The 19,684-nt window shown below is 38.7% G+C and overlaps 1 long non-coding RNA gene across 4 annotated transcripts in view; it reads left to right on the top strand.

The window, feature by feature from the left end:
* LOC129411722 (uncharacterized) overlaps positions 1 to 19,684 on the top strand; it is an 87,262-nt gene that overhangs the window by 55,066 nt on the left and 12,512 nt on the right. For 3 of the 4 annotated variants that reach the window (XR_008633428.1, XR_008633427.1, XR_008633425.1), the window contains exon 4: positions 9,099 to 9,246. This is a non-coding gene — a long non-coding RNA (uncharacterized LOC129411722). The remainder of the gene's footprint in view (positions 1 to 9,098; positions 9,247 to 19,684) is intronic. The other variant, XR_008633426.1, reaches the window with a different exon arrangement.

The raw sequence follows: 19,684 nt of genomic DNA, 5'->3' as shown, positions 1-19,684 counted from the left end.
GTTAGACTAATATGTTTAAATGTAACCAAAACATTACTCATGGTGTAGTTTTTAATCACAGAAAACCCTCTTGGCCTCTCACATGGATGTATGACTAAACCATATTTAAATTTTATGATTCCTGTGTCACTATTATACATGTTTTATGCACTGACCTTGGTCACATGTCATCCAAAGTAACTCATGACGCAACATGACTCCGGTCAGTGTGGTCTTTAGCGAAGAGCTGCTTTCAGAGTGCTGAGGTTTCATTTGGAGAATGGAGGGGAACATTGCATCATGTTGTCATCATGCACCACTCACACCGGGGATGGCAGACTTGTTTGGTTCATTGACGGTCATGATTATACACGGGGCAATATAAGAACTAAAAAAAGTGAGCGTGTGACAAAGAGGGCCTTTCACCCTGTATACTCACTTTAATTTCATTTCATTTCACATCTCATTAATGCATCAATTCTATCAATAATCATCTTAACTGGTATCCTGGGTTTGTTTTATTTAGTCCTTGTTATTTCCTTTACGTTAATCACAATACATGCAAGTTACTTGAAATATATTTTATTTGGTTACATCTATTCAGTTTGGTTATACATTTCAGACACTGAAGCTTATACCTGTTACTCCACGTGGTCTGGACACTAAAGAGGGGGCGTGCCCTTGGACGGCTGTATTTATAGCCTCTGGGGGTAGGTTTTGGGCCAGACCATGTGGAGGGGAAAATTGGTTTCAATTCTTTTTTGTTTTATGGATTTTGTTTATTTGATTTAAATAGTTCAGTGTTTATAGTTTATTTTAAGAACTTTTATGTAAAAGGGACTTAGGCTCTTATAGCAAATTGAATGGCTAATTTTAGTTGACAGGTAAAGTTGCTACGATATCTAACCCGTGTGTGAGATTGTACTGACCTGGAGGGAGGTACTTCCTGTGGGGAACTATAAAATCAGTTCAGTTCAGCCTCTCAGGTGAGTCAGGTCAGTGTAGCCGGGGTACATGTGTTTTTTATTATTTACGTTCATTTCTGTTTTTTTTTTTTTTGTTTTTTTGTTTTTTTTGCCACAATGCCACAGTGAACTTGAATAAATTCATTTTTTGGGTGATATAGACATTTTCTGAGTCTGCCTCCTGCTTGTGACCACATATGTTCTTTAAAAATAGCTTTTTAAGGGACGTATGTTATGCAAAATGTACTTTTGTGAGCTTTATGCCATGTTATAATGTTGATTTCTCATCATCCATACTTGGAGATGTGTTTTATTTCATTCACACATGTCTGAGTAACTCTTTTATTTATAGATTTGAGTAACTTTAATTTCAGTAACTCTTTTGTTTACAGATGTAGTCTGTCTACATCTCAAAAGCTCTGTTTCACCCTGTGCTGTCATGAAGCAGTAGTTTTTAAGTTAACTGCTATTTTACCTTTTGTTGAATAGAGATGGGCAATTCCAGGGCCGAAATCCTCCAGTGAAGGTGTATAAAGTTTAAACAATGGAGCACTTCCTGTATTACAATATGACATCACACGATGGAACGGAGTTTTCTGTCTGAGAGTAGTCAGCCTAAATCTGCAGGGTTTGTGTGTTAAACATGTGTGAATGAAACAAAACACAACTCCAGGCATGTTTGTGATGAGGAAACAACATTAAAACACAGATTTGGCTGGTTTGTATGCCATTACTCTCTATCATTCAAAGAGTTCATTAAGTGAGTCACATACCACAATCATCACACAGGATACATCTTGATACAGCATTTAGCCCTGGAAAACCTGGGCTTTGATTACAGATCTTGGCAATAGATCATAATATTTTTTGTGTGAAGACATAATAAATAAATCTTTACCTTTAATCTTAGTTCATGCACCTTCTATTGTGATTCCCCAACTCAAAATTAAAAGATATCTAATGTGTTATTATTTGCCAAGAATAGTACTGAGAGAGTTATTAGTATGACTTCTATCTTCAAATGCAACACAGTTTGATGTTTGACCTTGCACATGCCAATAAACCACTTTTTATGTTTCTCGATTCATCCCATGTATTATGCAGTGACCTTGAGCGCACTCTGCTCTGACTCATGACTTAGCCTGGTCCAGCACCTCTCATACAGCTGAGTGCATTGGTTTCATTTAGACAATGGAAGGAAACAGTGCATCACTTTGCCCTCATCCAACTGTCTGGAGCACCACTATACTCGGCACTATCAAAAGCTCCTGTGGCTTTCTCACATTCAAATCCCGTGAGAGACTTTTGGCAGTTGTTCATATACAAACCAAATTTTACAAAGTCTTAAAGGAAACATATGTAAAATTGATGAGCTCTTAACCACGTCATATAAGTTTTCCTCATCATTGACTTGAGAGTTCTATTTTGATCCATTCAGGCATGTCTCCCTGCCCACATTATATAGAAAACAGTCTCTATATCATACTCAAATGTGGAAAAAAGTTGTATAGCCATATTTCAAAAATGACAACACTATAAATGGAAAACTGACACTTTTTACAGTGAAATGGCACTGTGAAGAAGCAGGGCCAGCAACATTCCCTTGGGGTGTGAGGCTAACTGTAAGCACTGCTCTGAGGCATCTTAGCATTATTTTAATGCAGTTTGACGAGCAAGAATTGGTTTACCTGGAATTACAGCAGGCAAGATGTTGGGCTGTTAAACAAGTCTCTATCACGTAACATTACAGTCACAAATTAACCAGCATTAGGCTACATTTATATGACGGTCTGAACAGAAGACGCAAAAGTGGCATCACTTTTTATTCCGCGTTAGATGGGTGTTTTGGGGATGAAATCTGTGTGCACTGACGGAAAACTGTGTGGAATTTGATTGGTGATCCATTCCTAGGCATAGGTGGTGACACTAGGTGGTGATGTATGTGACTTAATCGTGTACCCAACAAGCGCAAATCTGACTAGAGTTTTGCGTCTTGGACAGTGTAGACGGAAACATTACTTCGGAGCATATTCGGTTTTTCCACTCTGGAGGGTCGTTTCAGATTTTTGCCTTTTAAGCCCCAAAAACTCTGTCACCGTCTAAACGAAAGGCACTTCCAATAAAATATTTTGTTGTTTTTACCCACAAGCATTCTCGTGTAAACATGCCCTTAGCCAACAGTTTTTCAGTCCATCACTCTCACCTTTTTGTTGAAAATCAAACACCTAACCAGAACCATGAACAACTCTTTTGATCACAAGCTCGTGTAAAATTCAATCCATTCTGTGCTTTTTCTTGAATTTTAAAATGTTTTCGGTAGCTAAACGTTCCACCCTTAGAGATATTTGCAGATCACCCCCAGAATGACGTCACCGCAAATTATCATTAGACTGTTTATTGTGATTTACAATGAACAAAACGTAACAGCACAATGACCAAAATTAAACCATAATTATGTGTTTACCCTGAGCTTGTATTCACTATTTTGAGTGCTCTGGCCAAGAACACAATTTATTTATTACCAGAGCTCTTGGATGAAAGAAATCTTCATCTTCAAAAGCAACAAAGAACATTCCTCATACTTTGATGTTTTCAATCACTGATAACCCCTCGTAACCTCTTATACTAGTACACGCCAATATTTGAATTTTATGTGTCCTGTATCTCCCCTTGTAATATGCACTGACCTTGAATACACTCTTACTCATGTCTTGCTCTTGGTCAGTGGGGCCTAAACAAACTACTTTTAGAGTGCAGTGGTTTCATTTAGACAATGGAGGGAAATAGTGCATCATGTTGTCATCATCTATATGACTACTAGTACTACTCACAAGCACCATCGCCATAGAGCCTGTAGATCCTGAGATTTAGAGCTCTTTTGTAAGAATGACATCATCCCTTTCCTGTACCTCTCCGGTGCACACCTGACAGGGGCCAGGCGCAGGCACATTTCTGAGATGATGTGATGGTTTGGCATGCTTGGTGGAATTGTCAGCTGCTTCAGACCTTGTAGGAAAGTTGACATCATCCTCGCTGTGCAGAACAATACCTGGCACCCCAAATCTCGCTGACTTCAAATTGACACGTGCCTGCATAGAGAAGAAAAACACAACAGAAAAAGCAGAGATTATTGGCGCCTCTGCAGGATTTGTCAGCTGTTTGGCGTTGTGGAAATAACGGAGTGTGTTTTAAAATAAGAGAATCTGGCAAAGAAGGACTAGCAGTTGTTGTCGAAACATGTTATTATATAGTAAGTTTTTTATTGCAAGACCAATTACAAGATTATGGGCACTTCAATGATTGGAAGCTTTTCATCAAGAGGAATTATGCATGAAGTTATATGACCAACCAGAAACTCACGTAGTGACAAAATTTCCAAAGGTGAGTGGATCTGGAGCTCTAATCCTGATTTCACAGGGTCTGACTGACGGGAAAATTAACCAATCAGAGAGACATGTGCTCAGTTTGTGTCAAAAACAAGCTTGGCTACTTACATAACACGACATAAAGGCAATTGAAGCACCAAACTACTGTTTATGTCTGGCATAAGAACCTATATATTTAGTTCTGAAATGTTATGAGAATTTAGCATATTTGCATTCTGAATTGAAGAGACATATGCTGCAAATTAGCAGCTGTGGTTAGACTGTCTCTGGTTAGGATAGAGCAGTGTTTTCCAAACTTTTTTTCTGGGGACCCATATTTTAAAAGTCACAAACCTTCGCCACCCAAGTCAATAGACATTATTCATAATCACAAAATAAAGGTGGATGTGACCATTATTCAGCATTAAACAGGATATTTTATTGTTGACTGAGTGATCGTGTCTCTCTGAACAATTAGTATTATTCAAGTTTTAAGCAATGAAAAACAGTAATTGAACTAACAATAAAAGGATCCATAAGTCGTCTATTTGGGCATTAAATACAGCCCATTTCTTGTTCTTTTCAATATTCAGTTGAACCAGCAACACTGGAACAAAATAGTCAGTAAAATAAATACAAAATAATTAGAAATTATACAAAATATGTATTAACATATCAGCATTTCTAATGAGATAGATGGGCCTGTCGGCGTTTTTGTAGCGCATTCCAGTCGGGGGTGCAGGAGGAGAGCTCAACACTCAGATCAGGTGTATATCAGGCGACCCAAAAAAAAATCTCTTGGGTCACGACCCTGTCTTTGGGAAACAATGGGATTTTCAGCCTCTATTGTACAGTTCCAGTTCCTTCTGGATTCAGACAGAATGTAGAAGGGACTGGCTCGTCAGGCAGTAGACTTATACTTATATTGGAGAGAGATGTTTTCCATATAGCTACCATACTTTGCTTTTGGCACTCCAACACACCACATCATCCCTGCACACATCACATTGGCCATTAACTGAACTCTTGTGGGGTTAGCTATAGTATTTTGGCTCTATCCAGCAATGCCACAGAATCTCCAGTTCCCACTGAAATCCAATTGACATGTGTCCAGGCGAAGAAAAATCCATAAAAGAAACAGGGAGATTATTGGTCCTTCTGCAGGATTCGTCAGCTGTTTGGCGTTGTGGAAATAACTGCGTAAGGGAGTGTGTTTTTAAAATAGCGGCAGACTAGCCAAAGACATGGTCCGTGAACTGTGACTGTCAGGGATCCTTGTGAAATGCTGTCACACAATTTTCCCCTCCAATTTCCCATATGTTTTAGACGGGAATATTGAAGATCAGTTAAAATCCTCTTGAGAGTGACCTCACACAGCATGGGGCTAAGGAGCAGCATTCCCAGACATTTGTAGCATGTGTAAAACAAGTTTAAAATGGGGAAATAAGAAGGATTACCAAAAAAAATCATAACCACATTGGGAAGATTAAATTGCCTTATTAAAAATTCCATCATCTTTCTAATTGTCTTTCATTCAAGACAGGGGCTCATTTTAGTGAATAATTAAATCTTCAGACTCAAACGTGAAACAACCAAAGTAATGAAAACCATCCTTTCACTAGTGCTTCTATCAGTTGTAGTGTTTCTTTTTTAAGAGTAGTGGATTTACTCTGAAAAGTGTCAGTGTGGTGAGAAATGATGATTACCACAGCAGTAGAAAGGTGAATCTTGGTCAGCATTTTCCAAAAGGGTGAAGGGGAGAGGACCCGTGTTTGTGGTGTGTAATGTTTTTTTTTTTTTTTAAACTTAAGTCTCTCCTCCACTGCTGTAAAAGTAGGCTGTGGTGAGGCATTCTGGGATAATGATGTCATCTGAAAAATAAACAGATTTAACTAGAAGCACTTGGAGAGCAGAGACATTGATCCTATCTTTCCCTGCAATAGAACTTGGGAGTTGAACAAGGGGTCTTCAGAGGTGGAATGTAACTAGATATGTTTACTTAAGTAATTTAATTAGGGGTCAGTGACCTAGCAGGACCCAGACTACCACACCCTTCATAATGCAACCCTCCAATCTCTCACTCACCCTCACCCACTTGGCTCAAGTGCAGTATTTTTAATCACAGGGGCTATGTTATATTTGGGTGGCACTGGCGCAATGGTTAAAGAGCTCATACACCTACACAAAGGTCATCCGTTTGAACAATGCTTAGATCAGTGCATATTGTCCTTGAGCGAGACACTCACCTTGCCTGTGTATGAATGTAGGTCTTTCACAATAATACTACTCCATAAACTTATCATACAATATATGAAAGCTGGAATTATACTTTTTTGTGTGTGAACTATTTCTTTCACTACTGGAATTGAAACTGAATTTCTGGTTATTTTTTTGGCTTTACAATAAGATTTAAAGTGTTTTATGTGACAGTCCGAAGTGTTGGAGACGTGTGGAGACACTTTTTAAAATATTCCATCCAATCCTTCTATTTGCAGAGGTCACTGGTGCTAGGCTAGTGCATGTCAATGGCCATAGCTAGTCTGTCAATAAAAAGACTCCACAAAGCACCAGAAACAAATCTATTATTACACAGGCATGTCGATGTAAATGTCTGTGTGGGTAGAATGATGTTTGAAAAAAAACTAAACTTACATTGCTTGATTCGTCGCATGTTGAGGGACTATTTTCCGCAGTCCGCTGCTACCAAGCTTTCTATCAGGAAGTACAATTCACTGCTGCTGCTCAGACATAAATCCTTCACATGCAAGTTTGGTTTTACTTCTAAAATTATTCTATTGACATCAACAGTCTTATAATAGATTTGCTTCAGGTGCTTTGTGAAGTGGGTGGTAAGTTTTTAGTGGCAGGCTAACTATGGTCATTAACATGCACTAGTCTAGCACCAGCGACCTCTGCAAATACAAGAACTGGATAGAATATTTTATAAAGTGTCTCCACACATCTCCGACACTCTGGCTAACTAGGAAATGAGGTCCTATGTCCAAAAGTCCGAACTGTCCCTTTAAAAGGTTTGAATTAAAGTAATAAACTTTCATTCTGCTACTTCTGGGTTTCAATATTATTGTTTATTGTCTATATATTTATATCAGCTATATATTGTACTTCAAAATTTGTTATAATGATTATCAGGCCTATATGAATGTAGTGTATGAGTGAGGGTTGGAGGGTCAGAGGGGTCACCTTGCTTCAGTCAGTCTACTCCTGGGCAGCTGTAGCAGAATTGACCATGAAATTGTTAAGAATGGTGCTTTATATAAGACACTTGTAATGCGCCACAGTTAATACATTCTAATTATATCTGTTACAGCATTGTCTGTATCTTCTGAACCTATTTTCTGAGTTTATTGCATACCTTAGGGGCAAATGCTCAATCTCATGACTAAGCTCTTATCTTTGACATGTGCTCATTATAATAATATGCTTCCCCACAGAGCCCTTTAGTTTGGAGTCACTATCTTTGGCTCAAACTTGCAATTTCACAACGCATCGATGTACTCATACCTAATTATGTGTTAGTGTGTGCATCAACCAGAGATGTGATATACAATAGCTACTTGTTTTTTTCCAAATTGCTCTTCTAATTAAGACACCTTGTGGTATATGTGGTTGGATTATAAGATCTCACATGCTCGGGAAGGCGGATGACTACCTCTGTTCACCGCTGGCTCTCCGGGATATTACTAACCACATACAAGAGCCCAAGGCATTTACACTGTGAATCAGACACATAAAATGAATGATTAACAGGCTTTAGTAGAAAGCCATTGTCATCGGGGCTTAGCTGGCATCTCTGTACCAGTGGGATACGACTATAGCTTGAGTCAGATTGTAGGGCACTGATGTCGTCACTGTATGAATAATGAAAATGTGAGTCTCAAGGGGGCGCTGTGGCTCACATGGGGTTTGGCTGTTACCTAAGACAGAGCTGCTCCAAGTGTGATATAACTGTGAGTCATGGTGATGTCTACTGTGAAGGAACTTCATTAGTGGCTCCATGTGCTAGAGCTTTAGTATGTTCATTATTGTTGTATTATGTAGGCCTATTGACTTAACCATAATGACTTTTAATCTTATTTACAGTCTTAAGGATGTAAGAGAACTAGTAATTTAGTTGTTGTTATGTTTATCATTCCTACTAGTATAGCTACAGCCTGTACTTCACAACTACCCACTTTGCAGTTGTTTTATTACTCAAAAAGCACACGTAGACAATGTCTCTGTCTATATATCTGAAAAATTGTATACATATTTAAGTTATATGAAAATGTACATTTAATCAATTGAGTGGAAGATGTTTTGTCATCTTCTTTTTTTCACTTTCTGATTTTAAATTGTGATGTTAAACCCCATGATCTGACTAACCAAATCTGCCACTTTTTCAAGACAGTATTACGTTGTGAAAGAGACTTGTGAAAGAGATAACAAAAGTTCAAGTTTAAATAAAAGAAGTTATCCTTAAAGGTCTTGTGATGAAACAGCCCTGATGCGTGCTCACCTCGTGCCTGATCTACAGCAGCCACTTCCTGCTGCACGCCCGCCGTCTTCCTTCCTCCTGAATGACAATGCTTCCTTGTTTATCCTGTTGCCGTAAAAACACAATCAAGCGCGAGTCAACACTGAACGACTCCCAACAAGCAGGATTATTGCTCTAATTAAGCTTTAATAAGCCCTTATTAAATGGCCGCCGGCCTCGTTAGGCGCTTCATTAAGTCATTTCATCCTTTTATTCGTTCATTAAGTCTTGTCTTCTTCTTGCCTTTCTTCTCAGGGCATGTGGGAGTGGAGAGGTCTGGGAGATCATGACCTTAATTCTCTCCAAGACAGACGGTTTAATTAACAGCAGAGAAATCCTCACTGACTTCCCAGCTCCACCGTCAAAATGTACGCAGAATGAAGTGCAAAGGTATGGGACTAAGGTAATGTGTTTCATAGCCACTAGATGCTAATAGCCTATGATATTACTACCTTTTGGATTTATGATCTAATTAAACTGCAATTTAATATGCAGCCAAACATACCCAAATAACCATTAATGCCTTATGGGTAATCAGACTTTCTCATCTGCAAGTCCACAGAAATAAATTTGATATTTCCAATGAGGCCTACTTGCAGTTTGGGTGTTGCAGTAGAACGTCTCTGCTTTTTCATTTCAAAACAGTAAATCTGTTTCATTAGTTAGTAGCATTTTGTGACAGTTATATTGCTGTACTTTTATAATTACTATTCATCTAAGAAAGTTGTTTTTAAATTAAAGTACTTCTTTAATTGAAGCACTGTTATTGCTACTGTATGTCTACTACAAGTTTTAATGGACCCGCTACTAACCCTTATTTTCCACTGGAGTGTGCTGAAGGTACAACCGACTTTTATTCAGCTATTATCACTATATTTATTGCTAATACTTCATGGCCAAAGTTAAATATACTTTGTTAAAATGAAAAAGTAGTATTTTCTTTATGTATTTTTCCACTATTTGTACAAACCCACATTCCAGGTTGTAGATAACCTTTTAGATCTTCCCTTCGCTGTTAGCTGTCAACACCCCCACATATAATTTCCCCTTAACTACAGAAAATATTGACTCTGAAGTTGGAATTACAGTTGGTTTATCAGAAAAATATAAACCAGCCCAAGTGAAAGCCCTGTATAAAAAGGCCACACACATGCAGTTACACCGGAGATGTATTTTCTTTCCAAGCCGTTTTAAAATTGGAACATAAAAGAAAAAGCAGCACACTTTGAGGTGAAATGTTGTTACTTGCACAGCTCAGAGGGCAAAGAGTGCAGCTAGCAACACCTGCACAAGTGCATGTGTGTGCGTGGGGATTTCCAGAGCTGTGTGCGCTGTTTAGAGCCTGTGAACCCTGCTCCGAGACCGTCTTCCCTTCATCATGTGCCAGCAGACTACATGTTACAAACAGTTAGCTTTAGCCATGTAAAGAAAGTCGTGCCCAGAGGGAGGCACAGGCAACAGGTGACTAATGGCTTTAACACAATGCAGGATCACGGGAGAGTTTCACATTACTCAGCAGCAGAGGTGGATAGTAACTACATTTACTGCTTTATGTAATGTGAACTCACTGGGTGGATTTTGTTAACCACATTTTTTCAGTTTTGAAATTAATACAGCTCAGAGTATACTGTTACGTTTAGACCATATGCTGATCACCCCCAGTGGCAGAGGAAGTAAAAAAATAAATATGTATGAAATGGTTAAAGCAGTAAAACAGTTCCCTTCAGTGCTAAAAATGTTCATAATAAATATTGTAAAGTGTGAAGAGTGGGGAGAGACATTCGGGCATTTATTGTCAGTAGGGGTGTTACAATATCCCACTTTCATGATTTGATATTGTCACGGTATGAACTTCATGGTACGATGTTTATTGTGATATTTTGTGGAGGCTAAAAAAACTGTTGACATGCTACTTTTTCCTCTTAAAATGCCTTGACAAGACTTAATCCAAAATTTAAGCAAAGAGACTTGCAATATGATATATTGTGATGGTCCACGATATTATTGTGAGAACTTTGACGATATGATATAACAATATTTCAGTTATTGTTACATCCCTAATTGGCAGACTTTGATCTTGTATACTATAGCTTGTATGTGATGCAGCCTAAACCCATATTGTGTTGTTCTTTCATTAATTTAATACTTACATTGTAACATTTGCACCTCCTGTACAGTTATAGTTTCTTGTAGTACTAAAATAATACTTGTACCAGACTTAGATTTTCCATCAAAACTTCCAAAAGAAACTTTGCGTAGTTCTTGAGCACTTTGTTACTCCGTGTACAACAAAGCTCCACGCTGATACCATTGTGTACCTGACAGGGCATGTAATAATAACCCAGTGCATGTTTGTTGCATATGTGGTGTTTATTAGTGCGCTGGCTCCTGCTGAGGGGACAGATGTTTGGGGGACGTATGGGCACACATGTCCACATTAATCCACTTATGAGTGCGTGTGTGTATTACAGCCAGCCCTGTCTCCATAAAGTGGGAAAAGTTGTCCTTCACCTATTTCCCTTGTGGCCAAGTATATGTTTGTGTGCATTGACATGATTTACTGCAGGTACTCCAAGACTTCCACCCTCGGCCATAAAATGATTGAATTTCCTGAAGCTTTAGCAGATGTCCAAACCACAGGATCCTCTCCAGCTCTTTCTTTCTTTGGGAATTTCTGTCAATGTGTATTCTTGTCTTCTTCTTTTAAATGTCATTTTGGCTCAGTGTTCCAAAAGGATTATTTAAATAGTCCAAGCCAGTCCTCTATATACATAAATACACCCACACATTTACATAATATACAATGCGCTGGGTACAGTATACAGGGACAGTTGGTTGGGGTTGACAGAGGATGCCGTAAATGCGCACCCACACACAGTTTAAATATCACATAGAGGTGCTGGCTGTGACATGATGTGAAAAAAATGATAGCTTCTGACAGGCACACAAGGAGAGCTCTGGGCTGCACATGTTTGAATATGTCAAGCGATACGTTACACAATTACACCCAAAAGCAGAAGCTCCAACAGAGGAAGTGAAATTTAAGAAAGTTAATCATTCATCAAAAGACATAATTGTGATTATGTTAAGCAGTGGTTATATGAGCCAGGTGGAAGGAGACTCATCTGCACTAAATTCGATATACTGTTTATTCAGCTTTGAGCTGTAGGTATTTTATTTTGGACTAAAATTACAATTTAGCCTTGAATTTACTTCTATTATTGTAAGACTATAATTACAGTACAACTACTAATACTATTACAGCTATTTACATTGTTGTTTTGTTGTTGTTGTTGTTGTTGTTGTTTTGTGTACTTCTAAAGCACTACCATAATTAGCATCATTACTGTCAGTGTTACTTAAACATAATAAATAGTTGCATACAAGACAAGTTATTTGACCTTTATAACCTTTGGACATTATACTATGATAAAATCATTTTGAGTTGCCCTTTAACATTGCTTGGTCAAAAGCTTGATTTGATAACATTTTCAAGTTAAATTTTTCATCACAATCTCTAATAATCTCTAATGTAAACAGTATTAGCTGGGCCAGCGGAGCATATCTTGCAGTGGCAAGGAGCTGACCCATGGTGGTAGGATTTAATTGACTGTAATTGTGGCCGACTGAAAAAAAGGCAATCAAAGCCAAGCAATTACAGGACAGTGGTGACCGGGCCTAAGGGCATGTGTGTGCATTCAGCAGCGTACAGGAGCAAGCATACAGACAGACATATGGGTGTGCACGTGAGCCTCATGCACACGCAAACACACACACATTTAGAGTGATACAGATCCAGCAGTCACCCACACGTTTCCTGTGTGTTTCATGTGCAATGGGCTTTTCTTCTTTCTTTTCTTTTTGTAGAGGAAGTACAGGCCTAATGACTTTTCCTATGCGTCACAAAGCCAGCATGTGGGAGGCAGACAGCCATACAGCACATGTGCTCATGTGCAAAATGTTATGCATTTATGTATGAGCTGCTGAGGAGCTTGACACATGCAGGTTTTTATGTATTTGTGTGAGCTTTTATGTGCGGCTGCTGTTGTGCCATTCTCCACGTCCACGGCTCTCTCTGTAAAACTAACTTTAAATCCCTTTAATGTGCTCACTATGCACTTAGAGACTCTTAAATTATTTTGTGTTGGAAACTTGGTATCTAAGGAGATAATGCATATGTATGACTGTGTGGAACTGATGTGGCCATATGCACTGAAAGCACTTGAGAATGAGACGCGTGGTCCTGTTATTGTATGTGCTGTGGTAAACAGCCTACCTCTGAGACCCCACACAGTTGGTAAAACTCACTGTTTGGCTGCTTTTATTTCTGCTGCTCACTGCATCGATCCCTCTCCATATTTGATCTCATCTGAGGATTAGTGCAGCGGTTCTGATCTATATCAGTAAATTATCATCTATTTATGATGGAGATTTCCAGCGCTGCTTCCCTCTGTGTTTCCACTTGTGCCCAAAGCATTTCTTCACTCTACAAAAGTGAACTTTTTGTTTTGGATGAAAAGTCATAATAATAATTTTAGATTTTCCACAAACTGTGCATTTTAAAAAACTTAGTCCTTTTTTTTTATCTTTTGTGATCATTAACACATTTCAACAAGGTAAATTACCCTCCAGTTTATATTTCACAAGTCATTAGCCGTGTCAATCTCAAAGTCATATTAAAAGACTCACTTTTAATGAGATTGATAAATCAAAGCAGTGCTCCGTGGCTGACTCATGCAGTGCTCTCTTCATACATTATCCTGTTCATTTAACAAAAACCCGTGTCAAACAATGAGCCGCCTTGCTTCAAACCAAATCTACAAGGGGTCTCCGTCATTCCTGCGGTTGCCATGGTGAACAGGGGTTAGTTAATCCCACATGGTCTGGTCCCGAGCTGCTGCTCCAGAGCACTTGCATGGTTCACGCAGGGCCAGTGAGAAGTGTTTTGCTCAAAACGAGTGCCCATTCACTCACCAAGGTTGGAGCTAAGCTATGAGCAAGTGACTATTGAAACCTGATTTTGGCCGAAATTAAAAACCAGAATCAGAAACAATTTTCTGATTGGATCCTGGGCCTTTGCTGAACTCTTTCTTCAAACTCATCAGTCCCCTTCTCTACCTTTGCTCCCAGTGCCAACTCTATCATGGCCCTGTCTGCGTCCCTGCTGCACAACACTGCACGCGGGCTTTTCCTTGTCACTTTCTCTATGTTCCACCTCACTCTCACTCTGCCCTCTGTGACTTTGTCCTCCTTTCATTCTCTGCAAACTACCTCATGCACAGTACATTTGGACTCTCCGCTGCATGTGGATTGTATAGTGTCTCTGTATTAAGAAGGCTCCCAGGGCATCAGGTGTATTTTCCTTTCAATTGAATATACAATATCTGGGACGATACTGTACTATACTAGGACACAACCACTTCATCTACCTATTTGTGCCTCTAGAGATAACAAACTCAATTTGAGAGGAGAAAAAATAAAGAAAAAACAACTAAACTAACTAAACACAATAAAAACATTTAATCATCATATCCTTACTATATATATATATATAGTATATATATATATATATAATCATGAACTCTTATGTACTTCTTAATTTCTGTACTGCTGCACTTGCAACATATTTTTGATTAATTACTTTCCCTTATACTTCTTATAATAAATAATATTTTGCTTCATATGACTGACTCAAACTTTCTAGTACAGTTGAGCGATTCTGTCTCGCCAAACACTGTACTTTCTGCTAAAACTAATGAGGGCATTTTGTAGGCCCTCTCTCCATCCTCGTCTTCATCATTCCCTTTGAGCTCACATAATCAGCATAAGTCTCCCAGAAGTGCTGTGGTTCAGATGAGGTCAGAAACATGGTGAGTATTGCCTAAGGAGAGACACACTCCCCACTAGTTGGATGGCCTTATGTTAGGATAAGAGATTTCACTGTTATTTTGCTCTAAACACCAGTGGAGTTGGGGCAGAGGAGCTCGACTAAAAACAACACAGAATTATACATGAACAGCCTCATATAATCCCCTGCATCCTTCTTCCCATGTGCGTGGTGTAAGTTTGAATAGGAAATGCAGTATGTGGTAGTTAAAAGTCCAAATTAAAAGCACATGGGTAGCGTAGGCTTTAGTTGTATCTTGAAATGATAAAACTATGACAGCGAGTCTTAAGTTTAGTTGGAGTAAATACTTAAAGGTCCTATATTACATGAAATTGACTCTACTGAGCTTTAAGTCATGTTAGAATGTTGTTACCTCATCAAAATCATACCCAAAGTGTGTTTTGTTCATTCACACATGTTTGAGTAATCCTTTATTATTCGTCTGTCTACATAGCCTGATTCATCAGCCAGTTTCACTTCGTGGAAATCGTCTGACCTTGCAGCATTAGAATTCGTTCGCTCGACTATAGGCGGGTACTTTTTTTTATTTAACCAATCGCTGCTATTTGGTCATGATGTATGTAGTGCACCACTAATGGGACTAACTGGTATATTAAGCTTTTCCCAAATTACGTAGGAAGAAGAGCAATAACATCTTTCCCCTTGATAAAATTCACCAAACATTCTCTTTGTTTCGACTTTAAATCCTCGATCTCGGGAATCTTTGCCAACACAGAATGTATGGCCCTTCGCAGATTGGTTGGTGCCCGGACTCGCACTTCCGGGGTTCTTACAAATTGTCCACTGTATGCTGATTCCTGACCTAGTCACTGGAGAGAAATGAAATTTAGCAGAGGCATTAGGTGACGCCAGCCTGGCTACTGTCTACAACATCAGAGCTCAAAATGGATAGGATGTAATGAGCTGATATTTTTAACTGTCTTTTACTCTTAGTTCAGTAGAGATTGACAATTCAAGGGCTGAAATCATCCAAATTGTAGTAAAGGTGTATGGAGTTTAAAAACATAATGGAGCACTTCCTGTATTACCACATGACATCACAACAACAACAAGAGCACCAGAATGTTTTTTGAAAGAAGAGCTCAGCCATATATGTAGTATATTCTGTGTTTAACATGTGTGAATGAAATAAACACAACTCCAGATATGTTTGTGAGGAGGAAACAATATTATAACATAGATCAGAAAATAGTGTAGTATGAGCGCTTTAATAGAAGATACTGTGTATTGTGCTTTGGTAAGGTATCTCATAAAGGTGGGAGATGTTGGCAAACATGAATATTTCAATGTTTTTTGAGTAAGATATTTTGGCAACCCAACAGGAGTATGCTAAAATATGTTTTTAAGTGTATTTGTCTAGATGTAAAAAGATGTGACTCATGAGAAAGGGCTATAAAATTACCTTCAAACATGCAGAAATACAGACTTTGTGCCCTTGTATGAAATATTACTACCTACATTTGTTCTCTTTTTATTTTTAATTAGCACTTTTATAAGAATTTTGCTATTTTGTTATTATAAAAGATTTTATCATAATAATAAATCACAAAAATAAATTCTGCTAGTCTTAACCCATTACCAACACTGCCTAAAAGTTCCATACAAGAAAATAAAAAATGCATTTTAGTTTCTCACTAGCTCCAACCCTTTGCACACTTGTGTCCAACTGCATACTACACTTTAATGATCTCAGCACATCACATGAGATTCTCTTAGTTTAGTATTGATGGAGGCCCTCACAAACTTGGTGTGTTTTTGGAGCTGGGATAAGTAGGTGCATGTGTGTTTGTTTAAACTTGGCTCGGCTTCTCCTGACAAGTTTGATCTGAGTAAACAGGGAGCCAGCCAAATAGCAGCAGCAGCGCAGACAGAGGCGGAGAGAGAGAGAGAAACGGAGAGAGGGAGAGAGAGAGGGAGAGAAACAGGGTCATTGAGTGAGTGCATTAGTGAGAAGGCAACGCCAAGCACTTCCTCCGAGTCTGCACCCTGGAGTCATGCACAGAACAGGAAGCTGGTATTTTCCCAGACTAACTTGACTTTTTGCGTCACGATCCAACAATTGTAGAAGGGGATATTAATACAAGAGTGCCATTGTGCAACCCGCTGTTTCCCCTTGCCGCCTGATTTAGCAAGTTTGCATGCAATCTTTCCACTCCCAATGTGGTTCTTTGGGTGGAGATTTTATACATAGATTTGAATTGTCACAGTGTATTGTAATAATGCACTCTTGTAGTCTGAGTGATATGAACTTGAATATAAGAATCAAAAGCCATGCAATCAGATGGCTAGATGCATTGTGGGATGAAGCCCAAACTGATCTGAGAGTTTGATCTAAATGAGTTGCTCTTGTTCTAATCATTTTTCACATATTCTGTTATATGTTGGTGCTGAATGTTAATATCTGCATGTTAATATAAACTGAGTTCTTTACATTGACTCCTTTTTATGCTTTTGAAAAGACTCAGAGTAATGCCACTAAATAGTAAGCCTAATTTGGATCTGGTATTTGTTTTTAAACCCATATAGTTTATGTATGTTTCCCTAATAGGTAAAAGTGGGTGCATAAGTAGTCTGTCATCTGTATGCATATTTAGCACTTAAAATTTCACATAAAGTCACATCAAAGCATTTCCCTTCCTACTGTGAAATATCATTTATGCCTTTTGGTTCCAAGCCCATGATATACCGTATATGTTTGTTTTTAGATATGCCAAGTGCAAACTGAAGCTGCCATCGTACTGTTTACTTAGTAAACACTTCACACCTAAATATGTGTTGAAATACCTCGGTTGCATATAGTTTGCATTACTTAAGATTAAACTGATCAATATAGGCAATATGAGTGTGCTCCTCTGGGACTGGTCCAGACTTTATTAGAAACAGTGTTTGCAGCAGGTGCAGCAGAGATACCAGCCCAGCTCTGAATGTGAGATGAAATTACTTGTGAAGATGGATGTATTTTCGAGTGTACCTGACGTGGCTTTGTAAAAACATATAAATGGTGTGGCAAATGAAAGATTAACCTTATTTCTCCTTCGTCAACTTCATGCCTAAAGCCATGGCGCATCAGTGCAGGAGCCGCCTTTTGCCTGAATGTTTAAGCAGACCCTTATTTGTTTCTCACCTCTTGAAGACAGGTCAAATTAATAAAAAGTAATCTCTCTCTCTCTCCTTTTTTTTTAAACTAAACAAATGCCTTGCAGAAAATATGTCTTTCTTGATAGTCCAGAAAAGTGCAATGGAAATGTGGATATTAGTCCATGGTAATACAGTTATGAAAATACTAGCCTTAGAATTGGACTGAGGCCAGTTGAAAGTGATAATGAAAAAAGCTGTGAAATTTCATCTAATGCTATTTACAGTAGCTTTCTGCACTTCTACCCTCCTTATATGGTATACATGAAAGTAAAAGTACATAACAGTTGTAAAAGGAAATGGCATTACTTGACAGTCAAAGTACGTGGTGTTTAACCAGCATGTACTATGTAGAGACACTATAAGAAGTTGTTTGTTGACATACACATCTTAATGTTTGGAAACTTTTGTGTATGCAAGATTTCACTTGTTCAGAAGAATGGACCAATGTTAAAATGTTGTCAACAACCTGCATGAGTAATTTGTATAGCGATGCAATCTGAGTAAGGGCCTCAAGAAAACAGACAAAAAGAGACAAGGTAATAAAAATGGTGGTTAAAAGTACCTTGGATCTCTCATCACTAAGCACATGTTAGACCCTTCTAACCACTCTAACCCTTCTTCTCCTGCACTTTACCTGGCGGCTCTACCTTGACCACCCATGTTGTAGTTGTTTCTGGCTGACTCTTGTTTTGCTCTCAATGAGATCATTATTCAAGCCTCTCATGCTCTTATGTCAAGGGCCAGATGGAGGACCCCGCAGGTGGCTAGAATATCCCACGGAACTACCCAAAAAATATAAGGCTGAATAAGAATTTTAGTTTGGTGCAGCACTGAGTTGGAGTTGTACTTTTATATGTTATGAAATTTCAAATGACTTACAATATGGCTATTCACAAGCACTACCACTGCTATAACCCCTTCACTGGTCAAGGTGTCCATCATAGAATGACATATTTTCCTACTCCATATTTATATAGGTATTGGTAGCATGCTCCATTGCTCCATGCTGAATTTTAATTTTAAATTCTGGCATGGCCTTGTCATTGTCTGACCATAACAAATGTGTGTCTCTCCGCTGAGTGATTGCATAAGGGGAACAAAGCATTGCATTGGACTTATGCCCACATATGTTGTTTTTATTGCAAAATCCTCGCGTTTCATTGTACAACGCCCTAATAAAAACAAACACTTGCATAGAAAGTTATTACTCCACGTGTTACGCTGACGTCACATGCTTTCTATTAAATGGTTTATATCTCACTCCCTAGAACAAAACACTGAAAACATGGTGAGATCTTGTAGAACATTAGAATCAAGTGCTTGCAGCTCCTTTCCTGCTGTAAACATTTACTTTTGTCCCCTTTAAACTTTCTTTCAGTCTGTATTTAAAAGGCAGACACTAGTAAAACTACCCAGCTGTCTACTTGTTCTTTCTCTTGCTAAACCTTAGCCAGCTGCCTGCCCTCCACTTTTGACCTTGTTTTGATGAACGTTTCGGTGTGTGTGCGCGCAAATGCATGCATGCTAGTGTGTGCATACATGTCAGTGGGCTTTGAGCGTGCCCTTTGACCTTTTGTGACTGACAGACTAAATCTAGCTACCCAACCCCTCTCTCTTGCCCTCTTCTCCTTTTCACCCCAGTGTTTCCTGACTGATAGCCTGTCAGGGGGACAAGCCAGCTCCCCCGGCTTTGGTTTGTTTGGGTGCGAGTGTGAGTTTCCTTGTAGACAGAGAAAGAGAGAGAGAGAAAAAGGCGTATGCTGAAGGTGTGCGTAAACTGAAGGGTCATATAAGG

Source organism: Boleophthalmus pectinirostris, unplaced genomic scaffold, assembly GCF_026225935.1.
Source record: "Boleophthalmus pectinirostris isolate CB_2022bp ecotype Guang Dong unplaced genomic scaffold, ASM2622593v1 HiC_scaffold_6, whole genome shotgun sequence".
In the NCBI taxonomy this organism is placed as follows: domain Eukaryota; kingdom Metazoa; phylum Chordata; class Actinopteri; order Gobiiformes; family Gobiidae; genus Boleophthalmus; species Boleophthalmus pectinirostris.
The sequence above is the reverse complement of the archived record's forward strand: the minus strand, read 5'-3'. Positions and strand labels throughout refer to the sequence as shown.